Source organism: Elaeis guineensis, chromosome 6 (genome assembly GCF_000442705.2).
Source record: "Elaeis guineensis isolate ETL-2024a chromosome 6, EG11, whole genome shotgun sequence".
NCBI classification, from domain to species: Eukaryota; Viridiplantae; Streptophyta; class Magnoliopsida; order Arecales; family Arecaceae; genus Elaeis; species Elaeis guineensis.
This window is the reverse complement of record NC_025998.2, coordinates 10,960,400-10,974,702: the sequence shown is the minus strand read 5'-3', so window position 1 is coordinate 10,974,702 and position 14,303 is coordinate 10,960,400. Positions and strand designations below refer to the sequence as shown.

Sequence of the window (14,303 nt, the reverse complement as noted above, 5' to 3'; positions counted from 1 at the left end):
AAAAGAGTATACACGGTTCTTAGTTGTATATAATATATTAGACATGGTACTAACCAAAGTGGCCGGGGTTCACACCATCTGCATGGATAATGCAGGAAAAAGCCAAAGGGAGCTTTGTCAGCTCGCGTTGTTGGAGAAAGGGGTTTAGCGGGCTTACTGCAGAAAAAGAAAGAAAAAGAAAAAGAGAACAAAAAGAGAACAAGATTGATGTTCTTCAAGATAAGAACAAACATATTTAAATCCAGAGTGGGTTTTTTGGTTTACATTGTATGCTCTATTTTGCATATGTTTGATATTTTTTTGTGATTGATAATATGATCCATGCCAGTTTCAATTTCAGCAACCATATTGTTATTCAGTTATTACCCCTGGCATCATTTCTAATGCATTCTGATTCTGAGTTAAATTTCACACTGATAATATTTGGAAAACAACACTACCAAAATTCCAAAAAGAAAAAAGAAAGAAAAAGGAAAGCACTACCCAGATTCCAATTCCTAAGCTCCTCTCTTGTGATAGAGAAGTGCAATCACTAAACATAAACAGTATACTTTTCTTTGAAAATATGCATGTCTTTATTCTACCATTGCATTGACATGATCAGCCATCAATTATTTGTTTGCGTTTTTCATTATTTCATCGGGAATAAGTTGAGGGATAGAGAAGAGAGAAATGTATTTGTGCGCTCTTGATCCAGTCACACGCAAGGGCCCTGTCCTCAGTGCTCCAGTTAGATGAACGATGAGATCTTATTATTATTATTATTTTGCCAACAGATGAGATGTCTTTATTATCCTAGGTGCACACATTTTGCTCCATTTGTTCACGCCATATCCGAGCCTAGTTTGCCTCGGATCCGAAACATAGAGTGGATCTGTTAAGATTGGAGTGTGAGGTGTCCAGCATCTGAAAGTTCCTATCTATCTATATATACATATGTAAACGTTCTCTATATAGATGGGCGACGCTTGTGGGTCCTTGGCCACTTACTTTGTTGGTTCTTTAGAGCACAAACATCATTACTTGTAGCCGAAAGAGGAGGGTGACTAAGATCCATCAATAGAGATATTTCATTGTATAAGATATTATATTATCTTAATTATAGAATATCTTGCTATCAAGTAAATCTGCCCATTACTCTCTTAATTTATACTCCAAACCAAGGTCTCAACGGTGCTCTTAACTCGTGGAAACAAATGTTCATGAAAAGCTAAGCATTAAAAGTACAACTGTATTTCTCATCTCCTGGTCAGATTGTCCTTTGTATTTGGATGGCATTAAAAGTTCAGCTAAATATCGGAGGATAGCCCCAAACTTTGCACACTATATGGACTGATTAGAGAAGAAAAAAGTTAGACAAATCCATAAAAAAGTTTGCAGATCCAATGGAACTCAAGGATCTTCTCGAAGAAAAACTGTTCTAAATATGTCCTTCCGTAAAAAATCTTGGATTCATATCATTGTTGGGTTCAGTTATGTGCTCCTGAGAGAGAGCCAGGAAGTCATGAAAAACTATGGAGGAATTTACAATCTCTGCTTCAACAACAACCTATTTAAGAATTTATGGAGTACCATGCCTTGATAGGCCCATGTTATATCTATTGTGATGCAGTGCCACTGAGAGACTGCAATTCTGTAATTTGGGACTTAATGTTTCAGTGGTTTCAGTCTATAATTGCTTAAGAAGCCCTAATATGCTATTCAGATTAGCGAGCTTTGTCTTGTTTTTTAGGTTTTTGGTGGCAAGGTTTCTTTCCTTATGACCTCCTAGGGTTTCAGTTATGTACAATTAAACTACAAACAGAGTATTATATGTATCTTGAGGATTGTGGTTGACTGTCCCAATTTTGTTTGGTTTTTAAAAAAAAATAAATGTTTACTTCCCTGACTGTACTTTCTTCTTCTCCTTGCCTTTAATAAAATCTAGATGGCTATCTTACCTCTTATTACATCCACAAAAAAAAAAAGTTCATGAATACCTTTGGCAGTTGTTATAAGGCTTATCTTTAGTAGAAATAATTTGTGTTCGAAATAACAATGGATGCCATGATCATTATTTATTATCATAATAAATGATAATTAATAATGAAAAAATAATGCAAATATTTGTTCAAATTACTACAGCATATATGAAAATAATGTTGGTTTAGCAATTGATGGACTAATTCTTTCATTATCTTAAAATTTAAATTTACAATGTCATTTTATTTACTAAATAGTAAAAATGAAAAATAATAACTATTATTTTAGTCACGTAATAGTTGTTATAATAAACTAATAGTTTAAATAACGATCATATTTTAAAAAATATATTTTTGATGTGATTAAATATTTTTTGGGAATAACTGAGAATATTATTTCAAAAATTTATCATAACTAACGTCTATTGAAATTATTATAACTGTTAGTACAGGCATCACATTAGTTGTTATTTTAAACCATGCACTGAATTCATCTCTTTTCCTTGAGATAAAATTAACTAAATTTATCAATAAAATAAGATATTATATCTTTTAATAATAAAAGATATAGAAAATGTAACAGCTCATAAATTCAAACGGAACTCGAGAAGCAAGACAGAATAGGAGATGACTTGCCATTTAATATGGTGAATATTGGTACATTTAGCCTTCGAGCAAACCAAAGTAGCGTAACTTCGATGGTGTCTAAAGTTCTCCATTTGGAATCGCGACGAACTGAAAGCTATCATCCAATCAAAATTACGATCTCAGCGGCAGATGTGTCCACTTAATCATGAGAACACAGTCAAAATCGTTATGACCACGATGTAACATGGGAATCCATTATCATATTGTTATGATACGACAAAAATTGTTAGGTTGCATTTGATAGTTGACAATCTATCCGGATCATTATATTTTTTAGATAGATTACATTAAAAATATCCTATCAGATCATCATATATAATATTTTTTTTAAAATTATCATGACTATCTAAATTATCACATATTTAATAATCTCGTAATAATTTTTTTGATCAAAAATACTCTCAAAAATTCAGATAATCTTCTTCATCACAATGAGCAGTAGAAAGAGGGAGGGTCAAAACCGGCACCCTCCTCCACAAAATTCATCCAGCAGCAACCCCAAAATCAGTGAATTGGTGGACCGCCGTCGTCTTCCAACCACCGACCGTCGATAGCCATCGGAAAGCAAGGGAAAAATGCCAGTCAAGACGGGATCCAATGACCCCACCTCCCTCCTTTTTTCTATTTGTTTAATTAACTGAGCCACCGGTGAGCCGCATCCGGTGCTGTTGGCTATTTAAATATTGCCATCGGAGTCGCCTCTGCCTCCCTGAACAGCGGTTTGCAGTCACTGCACGGAAAAAGAGGACATGGCGTGCAGGAGCTGGCGGTCTTTTTTTTTGTCTGATGTGAGGAAGAGGAAGATCGGGCTCGATGGGGATCAAGCGACGCCAGTCGCCACCGGCGGCGCCGTACCGGACGACCGCGAGGGTTGGGGTGTGGGGGATCGGTGGCGCGGGTGAAGGCAGCAGCACGGGTGGGTGAAGGCGGCAATGGAGGCGGCTGCGGAGGGCATCAAGTGCAGGTTCGTCGGGGGGCTATGTAGAGCTGTCAAAATGGGTCAGCACGCTTTGACCCGCCCCGACCCGCCTCTAAACGGATCCGGGCGGGCTGGTCCGTTTAACTAACGGGTTGAAAAAATCCCAACCCGACCCGACCCACTATGGGCCGCGAGTTAAACACGTCAACCCATCAAAATTCAAAACAAAAAAAAAATCTATAAACAATAATATAAACTAAATTTCATATTCAATTTGAGCTCAAATCAACCTATCAAAGCCTCACATCTCAATTTTTGGAGTTATAAAATAAATTATCAAACTTAAACTAAATACTTAATATAACCCAAACTTAAAAAACTTTAAGTTCCAATTGTCAAACTAATTTAGAGACAAATCAAAGTCCCAAAAAATTATCCTCCATATCATTATTGTGGTCCTCATCATTCAATTCTTCATCTTCTTTCTCTTCTTCATCAATTATCTCTTCAATAACATTAGAATTCTCTTTTAAAATATATATATATATATATATATATATATATATATATATATATGTATGTATGTATAAATAAAAAAAGATGGGTCAGCCCGTCCAGACCCACCAACCCAAATGAGGCGGATCATTTGACCCGCTTTTAAACGAGTTGCTAAAAATATAAGCCCAACCCGCCCCATTTACATGGCGGGGTGGGCCAACCCGATGGGCCCAACCCAAATTGACAACTCTAGGGCTATAGGATGGTGCAAAGGGTGGTGCGGACAATCGAGGGGTCGAGGGTGGTGCCGGAGATGGGACTGTCGGGGGGCCGAGGGTGGAGCAGCCGGGTGTTGGGGGTTGTGGCGTGCGAGGGAAGGAGAAGGAAGAAAAAATTAAAGATAATAATAATAAAAATAATAATATATTATATCATATTATATATAATATAATATATATAATATATCATAATACATAATATATTTTTATTCTTTTATACTGAAAAATTAAAAATTTTGTGCATGGGATGTGATTTTTAATAAATTTGATTTAAGGATATTTTGAAAATTTGATGTTACATTACCAGTAATTTGATTGTCATGTCAATCAAAATTCTTGATAATTTTACTGCAACATTACCTACAGTTGGGTATAAAATACCCCCCAGTCGAAGTTCGTGATAGGAGTGACCCTCTAGGGATCCTATCGACTTCCGACCTCCGACGACATCTTTCCGAACCTCTCTGACGGCCGAGTCTCCGCAACACTCTCAAGTTTTGCCGAGGATAAGCACCCACCGGCGTCGACCGAATTCTTCGTGATGGACGGACTCCACCCAAGTTTTCACGATGATCGACTACCTTCTAGACTGCATCCGGACTCCTACGGGAGCCGGACTTCATCCCCGACTCCGGCTGCAGGAAGACTTCGTCCGGACTCCTACGGGAGCCGGACCTCGTCTCCGACTTCAATTGCAGGTAGACTTCATCCGAACTCCTACGGGAGTCGGACTTCATCCCCGACTTCAATTGCAGGTAGACTTCGTCCGGGCTCCTACGGGAGCCGGACTTCGTCTCCGACTTCAATTGCAGGTAGACTTCATCCGACTCCTACGGGAGTCGGACTTCGTCTCCGACTTCAATTGCAGGTAGACTTCGTCCGGACTCCTACGGAAGCCGGACTTCATCCCCGACTTCAATTGCAGGTAGACTTCGTCCGGACTCCTACGGGAGCCGGACTTCGTCCCCGACTTCAATTGCAGGTAGACTTCATCCGGACTCCTACGGGAGCCGGACTTCGTCCCCGACTTCAATTGCAGGTAGACTTCGTTCGGGCTCCTACGGGAGTCGGACTTCGTCCCCGACTTCAATTGCAGGTAGACTTCGTCCGGACTCCTACGGGAGCCGGACTTCATCCCGACTTCATTGCAGGTAGACTTCGTTCGGACTCCTACGGGAGCCGGACTTCGTCCCCGACTTCAATTGCAGGTAGACTTCGTCCGGACTCCTATGGGAGCCGGACTTCGTCCCCGATTTCAATTGCAGGTAGACTTCGTCCGGACTCCTACGGGAGCCGGACTTCGTCCCCGACTTCAATTGCAGGTAGATTTCGTCCGGACTTCATCCCCGACTTCAATTGCAGGTAGATTTCTTCCGGACTCCTACGGGAGCCGACTTCGTCCCGACTTCAATTGCAGGTAGATTTCGTCCGGACTCCTACGGGAGCTGGACTTCATCTCCGACTTCAATTGCACGTAGACTTCGTCCGGACTCCTACGGGAGCCAGACTTCGTCCCCGATTCCAACTGCAGGTAGACTTTGTCCGGGCTCCCACGGAAGCCGGACTTCCGTCCTAAATTCCTGTCGCAGGTAGATCTCACCCTGAACTCCTACAAGGATCGGACTCCGAGCTTCTACTGCAAGCCACCCACTCTGAGTTTCCGCTGCAAACGATCTACTTCAAATTTCTACCACGAGCGGTCCGTGCCGGATTCCCACCGTAAGCCTTCACCTGAGCTTCCATTATGGACGAATCCCTTTCGGATCTCTGTTGCAGACAGGCCTTGGCCGAGACTCCTCGACAAATGATCTCCATCCGGGCTTCTACGGAGATCGGACTCCGACTGAACTTCTATAAGCGGGCAAATGTCGTGCTCACGGAATCCAGTAGCTGGACCCCTCCGACGGATGAACCTCTCCAACGCCATCCGGCATCTGCCGAAGTCTGTGCGAAACCGGATTGCGTCTGCGAAAAGCCTCTGACCGAGCTCCCACGGCAAGTGGTCCTCGCCTGCAGCCTTAACGCTTAAGGCACCCAACAGGATTTGCAACATCCGAGCTCCTCTCAGATGGATGGCTACCTCTCTCCGTCAGGCACCTCAACCGAGTTTCGGCCGACAGGCCCTGACCCCCTGGCACCCGCAGTAATGGCCACGACTTTGCTCCGCCTCCTGCAACGGATCCCACGGGGCTCCATCACTCCCTGGCAGACCACAGTAATGGCCACTACTCTGCTCCACTTCCTGCGACGGATACCGCATGGCTCTTCCACCCTCTGGCAAGTCGCGACAACGGACGCCGCTCCACTCCCCGCAACAGACTCCACGTGGCATGTCCCGATGATGGCCACGATTCCACTCCACTACTCTTCACAACAAACTCCTCTTGATCCCGAGCAACCCACTGCCAGACGGTTACAAACATCGCTATCAGTCTGTTGCCCCCTCCGTCTATAAAAGGGGGACCCCAAATACGTTATTCTCTAAGCTCTAATTTCTATCCCAAAAACTCTGTTAAAATTTTTGTTCGAGCACTCCATTCTTGTTGAGGCAGAGAACTGACTTGAGCATCGGAGGATCTTGCCGGAGCAACCCCAACTCCGGTTTAGATTTCTTTTGCAGGTCCCGGCGGCGACCGTGACTCCTTCGACTCCAGCTTCTCCGACGCAGGAGGATTTTTGCACCAACACCTACGTATACCAAATATAGTAATCAACATTACTAGCAATCTCTCCAGATTGCAGGTAATCTAGATTATCAGATAATCTAGATTACCACAATCTAGCAATGCACCAAACACAACCTTATAGATAATTAGCCCATATTCCATCTATCTCGATACCGACTGCCCATCTTTTATAAATAGAGAGACCCGAGGAATCCTCATATAGATTCCTAAGAGAAATTCTTTGTGCACCGGCCACGATGTAGAAAATCTGACGTCAAACGCACCGTATCATTCTATTGGACCATGTGGTCACCATTTTTTCAACATGCATTTAATGTCCACAGTTTTACTTTTTCGTTTGAAATTTTGAATGACGAAAATATCTTTTTTTTTCGAAAAAATTGATGATAATTTTTCAATGATGAAATATTCTTCCCTCTTTATGATATCTTATGAAAAAAATTATGACATCCTGTATAGAAAATCATAATTTTAATAGAGGAAGCCATAATTTCGGTATAGGATGTCATAATTTTTTCAAAAAAAAATAATATTTTTATCATTTAAAATTTAAAAAAAATAAAATTATAAATATTAAATATATATTAAAAAATGATAATATATAATTTAATAACTTCATATTAATTTTTTATATTGTAGACGGTGCACAAAAAATTTTGTAAAGTTCCTGAATAGAGCATTCTCCACACTCTTTATTCCCTTTCAATAGGGAAGAAAATCCCCAGCAAAACGTCTACAAGTAGGATCAACGGTCCGTCTACATTCACGGTGCAGGGCACACACGACGGAGAGGAATTCCAGAATCAGGCTCTTTCACCTTGGAAAAGAAAAAGGAAAAAAAAAATGAGGGAAGAAAATTAAAGTAAAAAAGAAAAATGGGGACTCAGAGTCTAGCCATACTTGTCAATACAGTCTGGTCCCCGTCAGAGGGTACAGTACGTAAAACGCGGAAGAATATCGGTGCCGCAAAGCTTTTCTCTTCAATTATTTTTACTTTCACGCTTTCCCATGCCTAAAACGAAGTAAACAAAGAAATGTACGCATAAAGCCAAAAGAAAAGGAATCACCGATAAAAAGAGGCCGAGCAGCAGAAAGACAGCCAAAAGGCCGTGCGCCGGTGGGCGTCCAGTAGAGGGAGTGGAAGGAAATCGGCCGAGCCCCCGCCCTTAATTTGCCGGGAGAGATGGAAGGGTCCCGGGTTTCTCTTTGGGTGCTGCTGCTCCTCCTCTCCCAGTACGCTTCAGCCGTAGTGAAGACGGTGAGTCTCTCTCTCTCCTTCCCCCTTTCTTGAAATCTTGATTGACTTTGTCTCTCTTTTTTGGTACCCTTCGTTCATTGATACAATGTTGGGTTTAGCGCTGATTTGGTTGACGGGTATTGCATATATTTTAACATTTTAACTTATAAATAGAAGTAGAGTGTGGAATTCTTTTTCACAGATCAGGATTCAGTGGAAGTGTTTTTAGGCTTAATTCGAGATTTCATTTGATTTGTTGTTCTCAGAAAAAAACTTATGGTTGTTTGAAATAATTCCTTCTGCCTTCACTTACATTTTGGAGGAAGAGGGAGACATGCATATGGGCCCTCCTTACCATATTTTCTTTGAAGAGGGCTGTTTTGAGTTCTTGCTCTCTTGAGAGATTAGTTTCCATTTTGTGTCGAATATTTGAAGTTGTTCTTATAGCGTTACATATACGCGGATGAGCTTCATTGATATTTGCTTGTATGCATTCAAGATGGTTGCCTTTTGGTGCTGGACAAAACAACATGACTCTGAAACCCTTTTAGGGTGGTTCATCTTTACAGAAACTTAATCTTAGTGATAGGCTAAATGACAATTTAGAATGTGTCGCTCAAATGGATAACTTGAGTCTGCCAATGCAGGGGAGGGATTTTTTTTTTTTTTGAAAAGCTCCCTTTGCATGTGTGAATGATGCATGATCAGATTTGCACTATTTTGCAGCATGGATTCCACTGAGATGTGATTTCCAAGTGCTAGCTTTCTAAAGACTTAAATAGTTCAAAATCATTCTTCCTCTAACTTCTGTTTTAAGATCTGTTTGCCAGAATCTTTCCTTTTGACATGATATGTTTGTCTGTTTTATAAACTTCCCCTATAAAATTACATTTTTGGTAGATCTGTCTGTTCTATTATGTATTTCTTTGATTTTTTTTCAAGATAAGGAGTGTCTTGATAATCTCTGATGCTATATATAATATAATATATTCAATTAGCCTCATGTTTGATTCAAGATTGAGCATTTGTTTGATGGATGCTTACAAAATTGTCAATAAATTAAATACTTTAAATAAGTCTTAGTTGTGACAAATAAGTATACTCTGCTATTTGGTATATACTTTTCATGTTTCTTTCTCTATGAGTTATACTTGAGAGGAACTGAGCTGTGTATCTAGTGAAATGAGTGTCTCTATAGAGATTTTCTAGTGAGAAGAGATTCTGCAACCTGGACCATCTTGATGAATGCTTTTCAGTAGATAAGGTCCATATGCAACTCTAGGCTACACTACAGGAACACATCCTAAAGATTTATACTTTGTGATGGCAATTCTCTCCCCCTCTTTCTGTGTCCATGATTAATGCCAGGTGTGTGTGTGAGATGAATTGAGCTTCTTGTTGGTTCAAATTTCTCTCATGCTGAACAAAAGTTAATGAAAGTGGAAGCTTTCTACAACCTACCACTACCTCTTACTAAACGGATCATACCAGTGGTTTGTGAGTGGCATCAGAGTGCAGCAAGACCCAAACCACACTATTTTGCTTGAGTTTTAATGGCTTCCGGAATATGATTTCATGAAACAATATGCTTTAGTAACTCAAAAATGTTGTATTCTTATTGCTGCCTTTGAATGGGCATGGTGAATTGTGCCATTTAATGAAGTGATTGAGTAACTTTTTTGAGTGATTTTTCTGATGGCTCTTTCATCAATTAAAATCCTTCTCCTTCTATGCCGTAACAGAGGCCAGCTGTAAGCTGCTGCCTATCTCTTTTGGCCTCAATGCTTTGCGCATGAGTGATGGCACTTACTACGTTTCATATGCCTGACTTTATTGGCATGGTGTGGAACATTATTAAAGCTGGCTAACATCCTTTGCTGCCGGGTATGTATTCCATCCAATGTACCTGCCTCTAGGGGACCCATTTTTATCTTCTCAAATCGTGACTCGGTAGAGAGACCTGGAAGTGATGATGGAGTCATAGATCATAGAATGGGTCAAGGAAGTGGACACTAGACTGCAACAAATCTTACCAATATATCAGCAGTATCCTTTTCCTTGGCAACCTTTCTTTTTTCTTTTGGTGCGACTCCTGGACGACTATTTAGTACTCCACTTTTTTGACATGTGGACCCACCACCACTAGGGCACTAGGTAACGAATTATTTTGTTACCTGTTGCGTATGCCCTCCACCTTAAGGGAATGCAAACATGTTAGTGGACCTGAGTTTGAGCCTCATCATGTCAAGCACCCAAGCTTCTGGTGAAGGCTCGAGCAATTAAACTTAGTCATAAAAATATCAAAATTTGATGAAACTACTCATTTAATAATCTTGCTTCCAGCCCAACTCAAGCCTAGGGTGAAACGTATAATGTTGTATTAACTTATGATCTACATGCAACTCTTAAGTGCAACCTACCTAATCTGAGCCAATTCAATTGTCTTTTGGATCAAAGAATTTGTGACGAGTTGAATTGGGTAGTTCGAGTTGGATGTCATGTTGGTCTGGTGGATCGAAGTTCCTTGATTTGTAAGGATCAAGTATTGTTTACTTGGGAGATCATGCTTCCTTTTTTTTTTTTTTTTCAATTTTTTTTAATCCCTAATGAGCATACATTGATTCTTGTAGATACATGATAATTCATCAAAAGTGGTTAAACATCCATCTATTAACCCCAACCAATCGAATGTTAAACAGAATTAGCCCACTGCAGGCTTGCTTATCAATGGAGATTTCGAGACGCCGCCCAGCGGGGGATTCCCGAGCCCCAGCCTTTCTGCCGGCGAGGGTACCACCTCCCTCCCCGGCTGGACCATCGGTGGCACGGTCGAGCTCATCGAGTCCAACCAGCGGCTAGGTGCCTTGATCCTGATCGTCCCTCAAGGTAATTAACTTAAAATCATCATCCTACTTTTACCATCATGGCATCATCAATAACAACGTCCGATTAATTCAACAGCTAACTAGTGAGCACTATATCAAGTTGAAAGCTAAGAAAGTGGTTGCACTGCAGGGAAACATGCATTGAAGCTGGGTAACGAGGCGGAGGTGTCTCAGCTCGTGGAGCTCGAAAAGGGGTCGACGTACTCGGTGACGTTCAGCGCGGCGAGGACGTGCGCGCAGCTGGAGGCGCTGAACGTGTCGGCGGCGGGGGCGGTGGCGACGGTGGACCTCCAGACGCTGTACAGTGTGGAGGGGTGGGACGCCTACGCGTGGGCGTTCCAGGCGCAGCAGGAGGAAGGGGCGGAGACAAACTGGCGTTCAAGAACCCGGGGATGGAGGACGACCCCAGCTGTGGGCCCATCATCGACAACATCGCCGTCAAGAAGCTCTTCACACCTGATAGACCTGAAGGTAGGTGAACTCCCTGGCATTCTCGCTCTCTCTCTCTAACTTTTCTTTTTTCTTCTCGGTGTCTCTCTTTGTGAGCGCGAGAAGGATCACCGCTGGATGGCTGGACCACCGGTTCAGCATTTGGTCTGAAATAATTGAAAAAGATTGACCAAGTCTAGCTTTCCCCTCTATAAATGTGTCCGGATCAGTAAAAGTCAGTATGAATCAGCTGGGTCGAGCTCAGGTTTGGTCCGAGTCAAGCATTCCTGACTGCTAGCAACTCATATCGGACGTGGGTTAGTCTCTTGAAGATGTGAGATATGACCTCAACTTGATGCGTGATCAACCCTAATCATATTTCCCAATCCTAACGGTCGATCGCACTTGAAATCCATGACCAAAATTAAATGCTGCCTCCCCAATTCTGGTTCATGATGCACACACCGACAACCTGTTACACTAGCTTCTGCATTAATATTGTGAAACATGGGTGGGGTGATATCTTGATCAAACTTTCTGATTCCCAATCATCTTTCTGATCTGAGTCTAGGTGATGGTGGTTCTTCCCCTGTTCCGGATACAGTAATTTTGGATCCAAATAGGTTTGGTCCACATGAATCTGAATCTGGTTAGCTTTAGTCGACCACTATGTATTGCACATCAGTTATGTCTAGGTGCGACATGTACATGTGATGCTATGATACCAAGTGTCATCATACAGGTTACATTATCTGACACAGTCCCTAAAATACAAGAAGAAGACTGCTAATTCTCTTCTTAATTTGGTGGTCCACGTTGGTTGTCTGGACTTTGTTTGATAGCCGACCGCAATTCATGAAAGGGAATATTGCTTGCTGTCATATATCACTGCTCACGGTAGGATCTCTTAGCTCTTTATCATCATGGAGAAAAAATCGGACTATTTGGAGGAGCTGGGGGGATAAAAAGTACTCATCGTAAATTGATCAATAACATTGCCAAAGCTCATGGAGGCATATCTGTATTTGATGGAGTAGGCGAACGTGAAGGAAATGATCTTTACATGAAAATGAAAGAATATTAATGAAAAAAATATTACGGAATCAAAAATAGTTTTAATCTATGGTCAAATAAAAAAATCATCGGGAGCTCATATGAGAGTTGTTTAACTGTCCTAATCATGATAAAATATTTTTGGGATGTTAATGAACGAGATGTGCTTCTATTCATCAACAATATTTTTCGTTTCGTCCAAGTAGGACCAAAAATATTTGTCTTATTAGGAGAATGCCTTCTGCAGTGGGTTAAGCTACCTTCAGTACAGAAATGGGTTCTTTGCAAGAAAAAATTATCTCTATCAAAAGTGATCTATAACTTTGATTTAAGCGATTTATGTACCTGCGGATAATTTGATCGGTCCCGCTCCTGCCACGATATTTGCATGGAACAGTGGTCAGTGGATGCTGTTAAGTATGTGGATGACAACAAAATTGAGTTACTAAAGCATTTTTTGTACGGGGAATGGTTTGGTATGATCTACCTACCAACATTCTGCAGAACTCTATTTGATCTTCCATTGTAAGTGCTGCATTACCGAACCTCTGAATCTAATATCTACGACCTGCTCTTACCCTTCTCCTCAGACAATGCTGTGATCAATGGTGACTTCGAGGAAGGCCCATGGATGTTCCCCAACGCCACCCTTGGTGTCCTCCTCCCCACCAACCTCGATGAGGACACCACCTCGCTCCCTGGCTGGACTGTCGAGGCAAACCGGGCCGTCCGCTACATCGACTCCTACCACTTCAATGTCCCCCAGGGTAAGCGTGCTATCGAGCTCCTCTCAGGCAAGGAAGGCATCATATCCCAAATGGTGGAGACCACCCCTCAAAAACAATACAGCCTCACCTTCACACTGGGGGATGCTGGGGACTCCTGCCAGTCCCCACTAGCTGTGATGGCCTTTGCCGGGGACCAGGCCCAGAACTTCCACTACTCCCCTACAGGTAATGCCACTCGCCAGCATGCCAACCTCACCTTCATGGCCCGTGCTGAGAGGACTCGTATTGCATTCTATAGGTGTATTACAACACAAGAAGAGATGACCGGAGCTCGCTGTGTGGGCCGGTGGTGGATGAAGTGAGGGTGTGGGGGGTATCTGCTTCAGCTCGGTTGAGTGGTCATGGTTTGGTTGGGTTGTTTCTCGGAATGGTGGTGCTTTTTCGACTTGGTTCTGAATTAGAATGTTGGCGAAATGGATCTGCTTTAGCTTTTTAGGTGGTGATAAAAGATCTCCAATGGTAAGTTTGAGGTAGCATGTTATGAGCCGGATCAGTACAAAAACAAGTTGATCATTTGATGTAGGTAGCAGAGGAAGTCTGCCATTTAAGAATATATATATATTGGCTGTCTTTTTTAAGTAATATACATATACGATAGCTTGCTTAAGCCCTGGGTTAATTTTTGGATTTTCTTGAACCTACTTTGGCTTTTGGTTTCTGCTTATGCCGATATTAAACTAACAAGATTTAACCATGTTAGTGTGAAAGAGGATGGAATAGTTTATGGCAAACAGTGGTCAATTTGAAACCATCATTTTCATGTATGATCTTGGTGATCAGTATATTGACCCAAGTTGGACAGTCAAGAATAACTACTTTCACCAATCTTCACTCTTCAGGATGCTTTGATAATTTAACGCACTTCATTCAGAGATATGTTAAGGCGCTGATGAATTGATACAGGATCTACTTACGTACAA

At 41.8% G+C, this 14,303-nt stretch overlaps 1 pseudogene; it reads left to right on the top strand.

Annotated features, from left to right (window-relative positions):
- The first annotated feature begins 8,056 nt into the window (after positions 1 to 8,056).
- On the top strand, positions 8,057 to 13,990 carry LOC105037066 (BIIDXI-like protein At5g11420; annotated as a pseudogene).
- The last annotated feature ends 313 nt before the right edge of the window (positions 13,991 to 14,303 follow it).